Source organism: Quercus lobata, chromosome 1, assembly GCF_001633185.2.
Source record: "Quercus lobata isolate SW786 chromosome 1, ValleyOak3.0 Primary Assembly, whole genome shotgun sequence".
Taxonomy (NCBI): domain Eukaryota; kingdom Viridiplantae; phylum Streptophyta; class Magnoliopsida; order Fagales; family Fagaceae; genus Quercus; species Quercus lobata.
In genome coordinates, this window is record NC_044904.1 from 5,820,609 (window position 1) to 5,837,020 (window position 16,412).

The 16,412-nt window shown below is 36.4% G+C and overlaps 2 pseudogenes; both read left to right on the top strand.

Moving 5' to 3' along the window:
- Positions 1-16,412, top strand: part of LOC115994228 — a 90,062-nt pseudogene that overhangs the window by 46,425 nt on the left and 27,225 nt on the right.
- On the top strand, positions 8,914-9,357 carry LOC115976017 (annotated as a pseudogene).

Genomic DNA, 16,412 nt, shown 5'->3' on the forward strand with positions numbered 1-16,412 from the left:
AAATTTTTTTTTCTCTCTAGCATGCCGACCAGCTCCCTCATTGTCGATATGTTACGCCGACCCAGCACGCCGACCCACCCCAAGCCCCATCGCCGATCTCCCCAAGCCCCATCGCCTAGTCCGTGCCTCTCTCTCTCAGCTCGCCGACCCACCCCAAGCCCCATCGCCGACCCAGCTCACCGATCTCCCCAAGCCCCATCGCCCAGTCCGTGCCTTTCTCTTTGCTGTGATTGAGTTTTTTTTTTTTTTTTTTTTTTTTTTTTTTTAATGTATTTTCATATGGGTTTGGTGGCTATGGTGGTGGTGGTTGATTTTGGCTATGGTAGTGGTGGTGGATGATTTTGACAGTGGGTTTGTGGATTTTGGTTGTGGTGGTGGAATGATGTTTGATTTTTTTTTTCTTCTATGGGTTTGATGGCTGTGGTGGTGACGATGGTGGTTGTTGTGGCTATGGTTTGGTGGTACGGTGTTTGATTTTTTTTTCCTGTGAGTTTGGTGGCTGTGGTGGTGGCGATGGTGGTTGTTGTGGCTATGGTTTGTTGGTACGGTGTTTGATTTTTTTTTTCTGTTGGTTTGGTGGCTGTGGTGGTGGATTGGTGACTATGATGGTGGTTTGATTTTTTATTTTGTTTGTGGGTTTGGTTGTGTCTGGTGGTGGTGGTAGTGGTGGTTGTGGCTGTGGCTGTGGCTGAGGCTGATGGTAGAGGTGGTTGTGGTTGGTGCTAGGTTGTTTTTTTGGGCAGTGGGATATATTATTTTATTGTGATGTTTATATTATTTTATTGCGTTGATAGCTAAAATAGATCTACTGCTGTAACATGTGTGTAGGTATAATAGATAAAGTAACTTTTGGTGGAGCTAAACTACACAAGCTTTTGACAGACACTAGAAGCCTAGCTTTAAATCTACTACGAGTCTAAGGCCAAGTTTTAGCTCATCACAACCATTGCATTATGCATACACCACTCCAGGAGTCGAATAAATAAAAGGATATTGGAAAAAATTGACACTTATATGGGAATCAGACGGTGCTGGCAAATTAAATGGTGAATTGATTATTGTTTCTTTGACATTGCAAACACCTCAACTTAAACTGGCCTTAGTTGGATTCTGATGGTTTTTATACCTACCCTACAAAAGTTTTAGACAGTATGTACCATAGCAGGCTGATAATTTCTAACCAAATGTTTGCTTTGATGCTAAATTGGATCAATAAAATTGGCTCAGTGCATGATGTGGGATATTAACATTCATAACCCCTAGAGGCTGCACAATTGATTGATAACAGTGCATCATGAAGCGGAGGTCATTAATTCGAATCTTCCCTCCTTTTGTTTGGGACCAAAAATTGCCTATAGAAAATAATAAAAGAGGTTAACATTTAAAGTAACTAAGGTATTGCTCTTATTGTTTAGCATACGGTCAAAACTCAAAACTCAAAGGAAAAAGTTTATATGCAACTCAGTTTGGAGGAATTCCTCCAAATTGGCATGTTTTTTGACCTAATATCTCCTTTTAAGTGTGCTAACTATGGTTAAGTGAGTTAAATGATTTTGGGTTAGGACACATGTTAATTTTACAATATGCCGCATATGCAAACTGTGTTCCATTCAGTAAAAATATGCTTTTAATTCTTTGAACCTTATGTTGTGTTTTATTATGTTTCTTATCACCTGTTTTATTTATTTATTTTATTATTATTATTATTATTTTGTTTTGGATAATTTACCCGAAAACCCAGGAAATCAAGTTTGAACCCTTCCCTTAACATCACCCATTAGGCTATCGCCTAAAGATATTATATAGATAGATAAGTCATTTGGCGCAAAAGTCATTGAAAATGTCCTTGGTTGGATCTTAGACTTTATATATATATATTCAACAAATGATGTATATTTAAGAGAGAATCAACAATATTGTTTATTGATACAGTTTGAAAATAAAAAGAAATATATAATCTTTTCATAACACTCGTGTGATATGAAGTGGAGCTGTGGAGGAGATGATTCATCCATGATTTTAGATATGATTGATCCATGTATCAGTATGACAAGCCAGATACACATCTCTATAGAATGAATTTTTTTGTAATATTCATGAATACATATAGATTCCATATTGTACCTCTCATAAATTTGTGTGCCGCATGCGAACCTCATCACCTTGTATTGTAAAAAGGCTACAACGAGGTCTGCTAGCCTAGATAATATACCATATAGGCCATTTAGCACCCAAAAAAAAAAAAAAAAAGATACCATATAGGCATATATACGATATACAATCATAATTAATGGAACACTCCATGTCCTTGTAAAAGGGGTATACCCCATGAACTTGTAAGAAGGGCACAATAGAAAATTTTACACCATTCTGTGTATATATATATATATATATATATATATATATATATTTTTTTTTTTTTTTTGAGAAAATTCTGTATATGGATATATAGTGTAATGTACTAGATGTGATGCAATTGTACTTAATGTTCTACCTACCTCCATGAACTAGTGAAATGGGTAACCTTCAAAAAAGGGAACGGCGGGGCTTGCGAGCTACAAATCATAGCTACAAATCATAACCTTGCATAGATGGATACTTTGTGTGATGCCATGTAATGTATGTGATGCAATCATAACTTGGTGGAACAGCCTTTGATATTGTAAAAGTGGCACAACAGAGCTTGCAACATAAAATATCAAACATTTGCATGCATCAATTATGTGATGAGCTGTTGTATGTGATACAAACATAACTAATGGGACACCCCATAACATTGTAAAAGGGATATACCTACTGCCTATAACCTTTTGTGTAAATTTAATTACCTAACTATGTTACATAGGAAAGTACAAAATTTGTATGAGATTTTTAATGGAATTTAAAGCATTAATACAATATCAGAATGTAAAAGACTAGCTCCCTTCGTTACCATGCAAGCTTAAGGAGTAATATTTTAGTAATTAGAGTTGAATTACTAGAAATGGGTACTCTTGGACGCTTGAGCCATTGGCCTCAAGTGATTTATGCTATAGCATTTTGTCTCATAACCACTAAGAGCATTCACACCCAGCATGCCACATGCCATATGTAGGGTACATTTAGCATAAAAGCCCAAAATCTCCCCCACATCCGAACTTGTAAAAACCAAGTATTGCAAAATTTTTTGCAATTGTGCTACAGTATAATTCTACATTTAGAATTGCATTGTAGCACAATTCTAAACTTAAATAATAATATTAAATTCTCTCTCTCTCTCTCTCTCTCCTACTTTTTATTAAACAATTTCGAATTGGTTCTCACTCTCTCTGCTCTCTTCCTTCTCTCTTCAGACCCAAAACCCATAGCCACCACACCACAATGAGCCACCACTCCCATTGTTTATCCTCTTTCTTGTTGCAGATCGGCCTGGCTGACGGCAGCGATGTGGCTTGCTTTCTCTCTCTCTCTAGTTGACAGTGGCGACATGGATCGGTGTGGTTGTGGGTTTGGGTTCAGCGTGGTGGTTGATCAAGTGGGTTGAGATCGTCGAGCAGTGGAGATTAGCGTGGTTCGTGAGTTTTGATCGGTGTGGTTTGTGGGTTTTGATTGGTGGTGGAGATCGGCGTGGTTCATGAGTTTTGAACGAGTAGTGGAGATTAGGTGGGTCATGACTGGGTTGGTTTGGATTCAGATTGATTGGTTTGGGTTGGTTTGGTGGTGGTGTGGTGGTGGTGTAGTGATTGATGATGGTGGAGCCGTGGGTGGTGAAGGGGTGGGTTTACTAGTATGGGTCTAGGTTGGTTGTCATGGGTGTGGGTTTGGGTTTGCCGTGGGCCTGGGTTTGTCGTCATGGGTTGCTGTTTTTTTTTTGGGTGTTGATGGTAGATTATGGGTTGCTAGTGGTGGTGGTGTTAGGTGTGTGAAGTGCAGTGGTGTTGGGCATGTGGTGACGAAGGTTTCAGTAAATTTGTGGTTGTTGAACAGAAAGAATGAGAGAGAAAGAATAAATAATGTGTTGCATTGTAAATGATGGTGATTGAGAGATATATTATTTTATTTTGTAGAAATATTATTTTAATGAGTAGAATAGGAAAATAAAAATTGTGATATTAGGAGTATTATAAAATAGTTTGGTATAAATAATAAAATAGGTTTTGAGATGGTAAAATAGAATGGTTTTTAGATATCAGATGTAAATGCTATAACGTGGTAGCTGATAAGCTTTACTTTTTTGGTTTGCACTTTGCAACCATTGGCCCAACATGAAGACCACCAGCCCCCAAATCATTTGCCACCTCCCTCTCATGACCAAGAAGGCAAGAACCCCACCCCCCAAGCTATCACACATCACCTCCGCCTGAAGTTTTTAAAACACAACTACCACTAAGATTTCCACTACCTCCACTGCCAAAATTTCCACTACCACCACCATCTCCTTCACCTCCACCGCCAAAAACTCCACCACCACCACCCTCACCGTCTTCTCCACCGCCACCATCTCCATCTCCATCCCCACCACCAGCACCACCACCACCTTCACCATCACCTCCACCTCCACCTCCACCATCTTCATCACCACAACCACCGTCACCATCCCCTCCGCCACCTCCATCTCTATCACCTTCACCAGAAGCTCCGTGCTCTTTTGGTATTTCCTGATCTCCATCTTTGAGGGAGATCAGGAAGTACCAGAAGAGCACGGAGCTTCTGATCTGAAAGTTCTAGAGGCTAGTGAGAGAGATCGCTCAGGACTTCAAGACCGACCTCCGATTCCAGTGCAGCGTCGTCGCGGCTCTACAAGAAGCAGCCGAGGCTTACTTGGTCGGACACTTCGAGGACACCAACCTGTGCGCCATTCACGCCAAGAGAGTCACCATTGTGCCTAAGGACATCCAGCTCGCTAGGAGGATCAGAGGCGAGAGAGAGAGTTGGTGTAGTCGATTTAGATCTGTGTTTAGGTTTTCGTTGTTTAGATCTGGAATCTCTGATTTTATCTCTTTGTTAAGTTTGTGTAGAATTGTGGAAATCTAATATCTAATTAGATTGCTTTAGCTGTGTTCAATATCAAATATCAATTTCACGTTTTATATGGTCTATTATTGTGCTTTAGTTAATTATGGTTTTTATTATCATTAAGGAATGGTTGTTTCAAATGAATTTGTGAACAGCGAATGTAGTTTGTTATTATTGTAGTTGCTTTAAATCAAAAGGTTTGGAATTTGGGTAAAGTTGGGGTTGAATGAAACATGTCCTTGGAAGTTAATTTTGAATTGATGTGGAACTGGTGGAACTGTAAAAAATTGGAGTTTGCATAGAGGCCTTGAAAAGCTGTGTTCGTTGCTGATGCATGTGTGTTGGGTTCTAATGGCAATTATGGCATTGGCTGAATGCAATGTATCCCTAAAATACTGGTTATGCTTATATATCCTTTCTTTTTGTTTTTTAGACAATTGAAAGTGTTTTAATCCAATGGTCTTGAATTGGGTCTCAAACCTCTTTTTGAGAAAGAGGAGAGAAGAGTTTCCCTCATAATAGAAATGATAGTCACTTATAAGAAAGTCTTTAAACTCCAGTGATTGCTAATTGATTGACTTGAAGTGGCAATTACTGATGTTTGGATTGGAAGGAGACAGTGTTTGGATATCGCAGGCAAGGGAGTTTTGGTTTCATATGATTAGGCCAAAATCATATTGGCAATACTTAATTGGACAGTGATTTGGTTTCATTGCATGCTCATGTTTTTCATTTCTCTAGGATGAGAAGGAAACATTTCTTTCTTTTGTTGCAATTTTGACTATCAAATATTTTGGCTTGGATATCTAAGTACTAAGGGTTTGTTTGGATATCATTTATTTTGTTGAAACTGAAAATTTATTGCTGAAAGAATTATAAATAAAAGTAAAAGTTAGCTGAAATAGTACAATGGAGCCTATCAAAAGTATCAAAAATAATCTAAATAGCGAAATAATTTTCATTTTTCATTGGTATCCAAACGGAGGCTAAGCACTATGAGTTTTCTCTTTTGCTTTTAGGTGATAGGAGTTAATGGCTTGCATCCCGTACCAGTAAAGTGAAGAGTTTGTGTAGTGTGCAAATTATAAGTACAATAAAACTCCTTTTTATTGATAACTCATTTGCGAATTCTGATTTCTACTTGAGTTTGTGGAGATTTATTGCAAAGTATTTGATACTTTCATCTGAAGTGTTGAAATTATTATTCTAATAAAACTATAATGATATATTTTAGTGGCAACACTTTGACTAATGGTTGAAAATGTGATTTTTTTTTTTTTTTGAGCAAGTGACAATGTGATTATTTGGGTTGTGATTTGCATGCGGCGAAATCGACTTTGTATATGAGAGATGGTAAATTGCCTAACTTGATGTGATACCATAATTTTGAAATTTTACTGTGCTAGTGGTGAGACTAGCAGATTTCACCTTTTGAGTGTGTTTATTAGATTAATTGAAAAAGTAAAGAAAAGTAATTGGTACTAACTTCTTTTATTCATATATATAAATGACTCATACTTTTGCAAAATGTTTCATAAAATGACACTTGCCCCCACTTCCAAACATTTCTTGGAATGACCCTTCTAGTTGAGATTTGTATAAATAAAACATATAAGTATATGCCCTCTCACATCATTACTTCCCCAGCACAATATTTCATATTTAAAAATGACGTACAAGTTTGTAAATGGGAGTACCATATGTTTACAAACCTATAAACAAGTCTAGGTAAGTTTTTTTTTTTTTTTTTTTTTTTCAAGAAATGAAATATTTTGTTAGAAAAGTAACGCTACGAAATTGTATTGACTTGTTTATAGCCTTTATATATAAATCTTAAGGATGAGAGTGTTATTTCTTGGAATGTTAGAGGGCCGTTTGGTATGACATTTTAAGCCATATTTTTCAATTACCAAACGGACCCTAGGGAGTTTATTTTGCAAAACCTTAACGGAGAATAGTATAATTTATCTGAAAAATTATTTGTAATTCTGCAAGTTTAACATGGGTTATCTAAAAGTTAATTTCATTGTTATTTCCTCTTTAACTAATTTATTAGTGTTAAACTCTTTGAGGTCAAGATTGTTGTAGTTTAGTAACATAAACTGATTTCCTAAATTAAGAGAGAACTAGAATTCAAAATTTAAAATCCCCATTTTTCATCACTATCAATTGAAAGGACCAAAAAAAAAAAAAAAAAAAAAAAGGAAATAAATTGGGGTTGAGGCTTTAACTCTTTTACGGACTATCTTGAAGGGTCCAAACCTAACTGGGCCAAAAAATCGTCAATTCGTCATATGCCCAAAACCTGAATTGAAAACTGAAAGTGTCACTGCTAATGTGTTAGATTATTAGCATTGGGGAATGCTAATGCCAAATGTAAGGAGAATTTGGCATTTGCAACCCCAAATGTCACTGCATCAGAAAATTCTAAACTCAAGTATTGCAAATTTTTTTGCAATACTGCAACAGTGCAATTCTATCTTTAGAATTGTACTGTAGCACAATTGTAAAACCAAAAACAATATTTTATTCTCTCCCCCCTTCATTCTGACTCTCACTTCCTCTCTCTGTCTCTCATCGATGCTGGGTTTTGGATTTTGAAGGTTGGATCAGCGTGGATCAGTGAGCTGGGTTCGGATCGGTTGATCGGTGGGTTTGAAATGGTGGATCTGTTGATCGATGGGTAGATCGATTAGGTTGATCATCGGTAGCTCCGATGGTGGCTCCGGTGATGATTTTTTTTGAATGGGTTTGCTCTGGTGGCATTGCTTTAGTTTTGGTTTGGTTTTGATTTTGCTGGGTATTTTCTACGGCTTGGGTTTCAAATCGACGGCGTGGGTTTTTGATCAGTGGCTTGAGTTTGCTGATCGGTGGCTTGGGTATTTTTGGGTATTTTCGACGTTTTTATGGGTTGATCATCCGCGTTTTTCTAGGTATTTTCAACGGTGTGGGTTTCAAATCGGCGGTGTGGGTTTGCTAATCGGTGGCTTGGGTGGTGGGTGTGGTGGCCGTTGTTGGCTCCAACTGTTTTGATGGTTTTTGTGTGTGTGGCTCTGTTGAAGGTTTGTGTTTGTGTGTGTGTGGCTCTGTGTGTGTGGTGATAGGTTTGGATAGGTTGATCGGTGGCTTGGGTGGTGGGTGTAGTGGCTGTTGTTGGCTCCAATTGTTTTGAAGGTTTTTGTGTGTGTGACCTTATTGAAGGTTTGATGGTTTATGTTTGTGTGTGTGTGTGGTTCCGGGTTTGGATAGGTTGATCGGTGTATAATGGGTCTCTGTGTGTGTGACTTTGTGTGTTGAACTGGTGCTAGAGGTTGAGGGAGAAAGAGAGAGAAAAAATGACTGTTGGAAAGTCTAGGAAAACCAAGTTTTAAAAAAAGCGACAATTAGAAAGAAATAATAAAGAAAGATTAAAAAATAATATTTTAATAAAAATAGAGTTTTGGGATGCTGGAAGTATTGTAAAATGGTATGATATACATAATAAAGTGACTTTTTGAAATGGTAAAATATAATAGAGTAGCATTTTCTGATACTGATGTTCTTACCAAAATAAAAATAAAATCCAAAAAATTCATACAATTTCACCGCCAGTTCAAAAGGTTAAAAATTTCAGCCTAATAATAAATCCCGCGAATAGATTACACAAACAAATCCTATTGGTCAAACGTAAGTGCCACGGATTACAATCCGCGTCACTCCCCTCCAAACAAATCCTCACCGTACATTACTCCCCCAAATCAACGCTCCAAATTCACTCTGTCTCAAACTTTCAAAGCTCCAAAATTTTTCACAATCACCCGCCTCTCTATACCCCCAAAAACAACACTACAAATACTCCAAACCCTTTCTGTTCACATCACAACAAACAAACTCACTTTCTCTTCACTTTTCCCTCATTTTCCCACCAACCGAACAGGTCTTACCCTCCTCCAAATGGCCCGTACCTAGCAGACAGCTCGTAAGTCCACCGGAGGCAAGGCGCCAAGGAAGCAACTCGCAACAAAGGCCGCTCGTAAATCAGCTCCGGCGACCGGAGGTGTGAAAAAGCCACACAGGTTTAGGCCAGGAACTGTGGCATTGAGAGAGATCAGGAAGTACCAGAAGAGCACGGAGCTTCTGATCCGAAAGCTCCCTTTCCAGAGGCTGGTGAGAGAGATCGCTCAGGACTTCAAGACCGACCTCCGATTCCAAAGCAGCGCCGTCTCAGCTCTACAAGAAGCCGCCGAGGCATACTTGGTCGGGCTCTTCGAGGACACCAACCTGTGCGCCATTCACGCCAAGAGAGTCACCATCATGCCTAAGGATATTCAGCTCGCTCGGAGGATCAGAGGCGAGAGGGCTTAAGATTAGATAGATGGGTTAGATTTTGAAAAAAACTACTACTTGTCGTTTTTTTTGATTAGGTGTTTGTGTAGTTTGTGATGATGTGAATCTGTTTTGGGAAAAAAAATGTAATGGTTTTTTAATGTTTGAATTTAGTAAAAAAAAAAAAACTGAAGTTTCGTGTTTTATATTGTGTTTTGTGTGTTTGACGAAATGTTTAAAAGATTGTTTTTACCATGAATGTTTAGAGGCCATTTATGTTGGGTTGAGATGAGCTTTTTTAGTTAAACATTGGGTTTTTGAAATGGGACACGGCTTTGATACAATGTTCTATTGATTATTTGTTCCATAGAGAACAAATAGAAGGAAATTTGTAAATATTTAAAAATTTTCAAAGATCAATGAGATTAATAGTGAAAAATCTGTGTCAACCTCAACTGCATGACTCGATGAATCTTCTAATTGCTTAAATTTTGTTTGGCAAGTAAGATTTTCTTTGGTAGTTCAAATCTAATACGGTGCAAACATTTAATCTACTACCAAGTTTTTATTTATTTATTTATTTATTTATTTTTTAAATTATCACAAGATTCACAACCATTGCATTCACCAGGAGTCACATAAAAGAGTGTTAGAAAATTGATACTTTTCAATGTTTTCATGCTAATCTAGGCAGCAAGTTACGGAAAAATGTATTGGTAGGGTAGCTATTTGTAAAAACAGTACTTGCAAATTTACAATCATTGCAATTGACGGTTGGTCAATCAAGACAACTTCGAAAAAATTTGCTAGCTTAATTACACATCCTGACAGACATGAATTTATGAAAAATGTGCCTGAAGGAGCAAAGTCTTACGGACACGAGTTTATATTTTATAGCAAGCTTGAATTTTTGTCTTCTAATATAGTTGAAGAAAAATTCAGATCAGTTTATATTTTTCAGGATATATGCTTTAAAAATGATTTGAAATAACCCCCTAGCATCCTCTCCATCTTGACTAATGAGATAGAGATCTACTTGAGGGGAACTGGCAAAATAATAAGAGAAAGTTTAATTTCTAAAAAAGAAAAAAAGAGAAAGTTTAATGAGTATAGACAAAAAGAATTTAACCAAAATTTTTACGCACAACTGGTTTGACAGATTGTTAGTGGTATGTAAAAGAACAATGTAAGTGGTTGGTTCAAATAAAAAATTAAGAACTAGTAAAAACTTGTTAACTCAATTATTATGAATGTGAAAGTTTGTATGGGTCTGTTTGGAATTTGCTAGGATCTGTATGAGATTTGCTCATTTTGTTGAAATTGAAAATTTTTTGTTAAAACCATTGTAAATAAAAGTAAAAATTAGTTAAAATAGTACAATGAGAATCAAGAATAATACCAAAAAGTGCAGTGAGACTTATAAATAGTAGTAAAAATAAGTTGAATAGTAAAATAAGCTGGTAACTTTCATCAATCCAAACACATTTATTTTGTGGAAATTGAAAACTTTTTGTTGAAATTATTGTAGATAAATGTAAAAGTTAGTTGAAATAGTAAAGTGAGGTCTATAAATAGTATTAAAAAGTGCAGTGAGACTCATAAATAGTATAAAAAATAAATTAAATATTAAAATAAATCGGCAAAAAACAGCTATCCAAATAGATTATGCGGTTTGTGCCGTGGGTTTTATTTTATTTTTTTATTTTGGTGGTTGGGAGATGAGGTTGTGGTTGTGGTGGTGGTTGTGGTTGTCTACGGTGGTGGTAGCGGGTGTTAGGAGTGACAGTGGGTTTGTTAGTAGTGAAAGAGATGTGAATGAGAATAAAAAATTAATATTTTAATGAAGTGGTCAAAAATATAAAATCTTTGATGTTGGGTGTATTGTAAAGTGAAGTTAAAATTGATAAAGTAGGTTTTTGAGATGGTAAATGCTAAATTTTTTGAAATCTTTGATGAGGATGCTCGTAGCCACTAGTGTGATTGCTAATGAGCCTGACATTTATGCTTGGCAACCACCAGACCACCACAGAGACAATTGCCCCCCAGACCATTTGCCACCACCAGCCCACCACAAAGATGATTGCCCCGCAAACCATTAGCGGCCACCACTCGACCAATTTCACTACCCACCGAACCATCATAAATCACCTCCTCCAATTTATGTTTACAAACCACCACCTCCACCTCCTTACATTTCCAAATCCCCACCACCACCATCTCTATCATCTTCACCTCCTTATGTTTATAAGTCACCACCACCACTTTCTCTATCACCTCCTTCACCTTATTTCCACCCATCGCCTCCACCTCCACCATTGTCCCCTCCCCCTCCTTACATTTACAAATCAACACCTCCACCTCCACCCTCACCATTCCCTTCACCTCCTTACATTTCCAAATCCCCACCGCCACCATCTCTATCATCTCCACCTCCATATGTTTACAAGTTACCACCACCACCACCACCACATTTTCCATCATCTCCACCTCTATCACCATCCCCTCTACCCCCTTACATTTCCCAATCCCTACCACCACCATCTGCTTCATCTCCACCTCCCTATGTTTACAAGTCATTGCCACCACCTTTTCCACCCTCACCACCTTATTTCCAAAAGTCACCTCCACCTCCATCACCATTTACTCCCTCCAACTCCTTACATTTATAGATCACCACCACCTCCTCCACTTAACAAATCCCCGCTGCCACCACCACCTCCTTATTACTACAAATCACCTCCATCTCCACTATAAGTCCTCAAGTCCTCTGTATTACTATAACTTTCTTTGTCTTCTACTCCACCTCCACTACTTCAATCCTCTTCCTAGCTACAAAAAGTGATCTTCACCTCCAAGTGGTTATTAAGCTTAAGGTCATCTTTTATATCAATTTGAACTGTTGTAAGAATAAATACTTCCGTTGGGATGTCAAATGTGGAAAAGTTTGTTAGCATTGTATTTTCAAATATATGTCGACCTTATGAACGATGAGAGTCTAGGACTATGAAACAATCATTGTATCAACTGTTGTATTGCATTTCAAGTTCTAAAAAGGCTTTATTACTCACTGTGTTAAATGCATGAGTAAGTGCTCATATGGTTTTTACAAATTAACGATGTTCTTTGGAGAAAGTATACCATGTTTCGGTAATACCAACTCAGTATCTATTTTGGTATTTCCTACTCAATAAATGAGTGACATCTGTTTCAAAAAACCACATCAGACTACTCTAATAAATTAATCACAATCTTCTATACTATCGGGAAGATAAATTAATTATTTATTGGAGTAGTCTGATGTGGTTTTTTGAAATAGGTGTCACTCATTTATTGGGTAGGAAATACCAAAACAGATGCTGAATTGGTATTACCGAAACATGGTATACTTTCTCCGTCCTTTGTTTCATTTGAAGTGTGTTATATATTTAATTAGTTTTGTGCAAAGATAAAATTCTTAATAATGTTTCGATAACTGAGCTATATTATGATTCTAATGGTTTTTTTTTTTTGGGTAATTACACTAAATCCACTTGTAGTTTGGCTTGAAATCATTTTGCCTACCCGTGATTTAAAAAATGTCACTTTATCCACCTCAGATATATTCCGTTTGTTTTCCGTATCCCACCTCTGTTAAAATAGGGGGTAAATAAGTATTTTTGCTCAAATTTATGTCTCTCTCCTCCCAAAACAAAAGATAGCACAAAAATGCAAGAGAAACAAGATCAAAATGGAGGGTTTTGTGAAAATTAATATTTGATTTAGTGGGTTCACTTTGTAGATTTCTCCTCTGTTCGCCTTTGTAGTGGTGGGTTCGCAGTGGTTTGTGGGTTTTATTTAGGATCGGTGTTAGAGGATTTCGGTTTTGTTGTGGGTCGGCTTTGGAGGTTTATGGGTTTTGGTTTTGTGGGTTTTGTTTTGAATCACTAGTTCTTGGTTTGGTTTTGGCTTGAATCACTGGTTTTAGGTTTTGGTTTGAATCATTGATTCTAGGTTTTGGTTTGAATCACTGGGGGTTTTGGTTTGAATCACTGATTCTGGGTTTATTGGTGGTGGATGGTTACAAAGTTCTGGGTTTGTGTACTGATGTCGATGCTGTTGTTTTGTTGATGGGTTTGTGGCTTTTGTTGATGGTTCGTGGTCAGTGGTCTGTGGACAGTGGTTTTGGGTTCGTGGATTTTACTGTTGGTTAGTCGTCGGTGATCGTTTGTTGTTGGGTTTCGTTCAATTTTTTTTTTCACTGAGCAAAGTCGTGTTCTTCATTTATTTATTTATTTATTTTAATCTTCTTCTAATTCGAATCAAAGAAAGCCAGAAGAGGAAGAGAGAGACTCAGGGAAAGGGATGAGTGAATAGAATATCACCATCGTTGCTTTCGATTACCTTTTCTATCTCCATCATCATCAATGTATTCAAAACTACGACATATTGCGCTTCTTCGTTCAGTAGAGCTCGATATAGCTTTCCATTTGATTTATGAATTTCATCAACATTATTTCTATATAGGATCTCCTTCAGCGATGTAAGCTGCACTAAACCCACAAATGAGATGAGAAAATCATGTATATATAATATATTTGATTGAGATAGGTCATAGTGTATTGTTCGGTTGATTGAAGGGCAATATTGTATTGTTCGATTATTTGTGTAGGTTGATCTGGGTTTTATTTTTTTTGGGTATGTTCTTCATGTTCAAGATTTATGTGAATTGAGAGAGAGACCAACACCACTTTTTGATCTTATTTCTCTTGCATTTTTGTGCTTCTTTTTTTCTTTTTTTCTTTTTGGGAGGAGAGAGACATGAAATTTGAGGAAAAATATCTATTTACCCCTGATTTTAATAGAGGTGGGTTACAAAAAACAAACGGAACATACCTCAAGTGGATAAAGTGACACTGTTTAAACTACAGGTAGGCAAAGTGATTTCGGGCCAAACCACATGTGGGTTTAGTGTAATTACCCTTTAAAAAAAAAAAAGTATGAACTGATTCTAATGGTTCTATATCTAGGCATTCCAACCTTGTTAATACTTAATACCCGTGCATAGTTACTGCATACACCACTATGGTTTTTTAGTTTTATTGGTTTTAATTTTATTGAAATTCAAGCATTTCATGCATAATGACTTTTTTTTTTTTTTTTTTTGAGGCTAGCATAATGACTTGTTAAATGAAAAAAAGTGCATAAAATAACCTAGCCATCAACTTCCTGAAAACCAATCAATGAATCTAGCAGAATAAGCATTTAATACCTCATCCCGTAATTTTACCTTTGGATTCAAATCTCAAATTTGTAGACCAAGTCTTTCTCATTTTTGCTTTCTTAGTTACAATTTTCTTAATTAGATTGTAACTAAGAAACAAAACAATGTAACTTTTACTTTCCTTAAAATGTAACTAGGACCATAGATAGTCTTGTATTTAGGACCAAACCCATGTAAATTTTTGTTTCTACTATTCATTCATGATGTAATTACTTGGATGATTCAATAAAGAGGTATTTTCATAAAAGTTTTCTTATTTTTCCATAATAAAATAAGTGATTGCTTTAAATATAAACACACACAACATATTTCCCAAAGGATCTCCATTCTCCAAACCAAGCTTTAGGTTTCTTTTAAATTATAAAATTAAAAAAGAAAAAAAATCAGGAACCTCACAATTGTGGCATAATTGGGAATATAAATAGGAGTAGTGATAGGCACTACAACAGGATTAACCTCAGTAACAGTTTTCTGACATATCATAATTATTATTGGACAATTTTGTTAAACAAAATATATTAAAAAATATTTTAAAGTTTGATTATATTAGACACTCAAAAATAGAATAGAACACACAAAAAATTATTTTATGAAAAACACAAAAAATTTGAATTACTTAGAGACCGTAAAAAATTGAATTATGTAGAACATGAAAATTTTGAACTATTTAAAACACATACAATTCAGAGATATTAAAACACTCAAAAAATGAATTACTAAGCACAGGCTAAATTTATTAACATAAACCACATCATAAATTAAGGAAACTAAATTGATCTTAATATTGTTGGGTATAATGCATAAAATATATAATTTGCTTATGACTTTGTTAACAAGAGCAACAAGCAAAAAAAAAAAAGAAAAAGGTTTTAATATGTGATTAAATAGAACAAGTAAATAAACTTAACGACTAGATGAATATATATTGAAAAACTAAGATATGATCAAGGTTAGTGTTTGACATTATTTCTTAAAGATAGATTTCGCCCCTCACAATGATAATTTAAGTCTTTTGGATGTCTATCTCCCAAGAACAATGATCAACAACATACATAAGAGACACGGTAATCTTTGAGCACAACGAACAAACACTACAAAACGCGAGGGCCTTGGGCCGCGTTTTTTAAGCCGTGGCTATAAAAAACGCGGCCCAAGATAGACTGAAGCCGCATTTTTAAAAAACAGGGCTTAAGAAAACGTTCAAGTTGCGTTTTATGCGCGAGGCCATAGCATGTTCCTGAGGCTGCGTTTTTTTAAGCCGCGTATTTAATTTTTTGCTAAACTCTTTTTTTTTTTTTTTTTTTTTTTTTTTTTTTTTTTTTTTTTTTTTCCCCTTCACTGTGGCCACATTTTAAAAATGCGGCTCTAGTATACCTGAAGCCGCTTTTTTTACACGCGGCTTTAAATTTGGTCTGAAGCCGCGTGTTTAAAACGCAGCTTTAAATTTTGTCTGAAGCCACGTTTTAAACACGCGGCTTTAGTTTGGGATGGGGCCGCATTTTCCAAACGCACCCCCAGGTTTTCCCTATAGCCACATGTTAAAAATGCGGCTTTAGGATTTGTATAAATATTGAACTAAAAATATTTTCCATCTCTCAATCCCGATCTCAACCCTCACCCTCGATCTCTTTGATCTCAACTCGCACCCTCCATCTCTCTGATCCCAAGCTAGCCGTCACCCTCCAGTTCCAAACCTTTCATCTCCAACCTCTGAACATTTCAAAGCTTCGGTTGTTTCACAGAGAAAGAGAGTGAGAGAGAGAGAGCGAAACGCAAAGAGCCGAAGAGAAAGAGAGGGAAGCTAAGAGAGGTAATTATGTTTTTATTTTTTGTTTTCAATTTTTGAATTTAG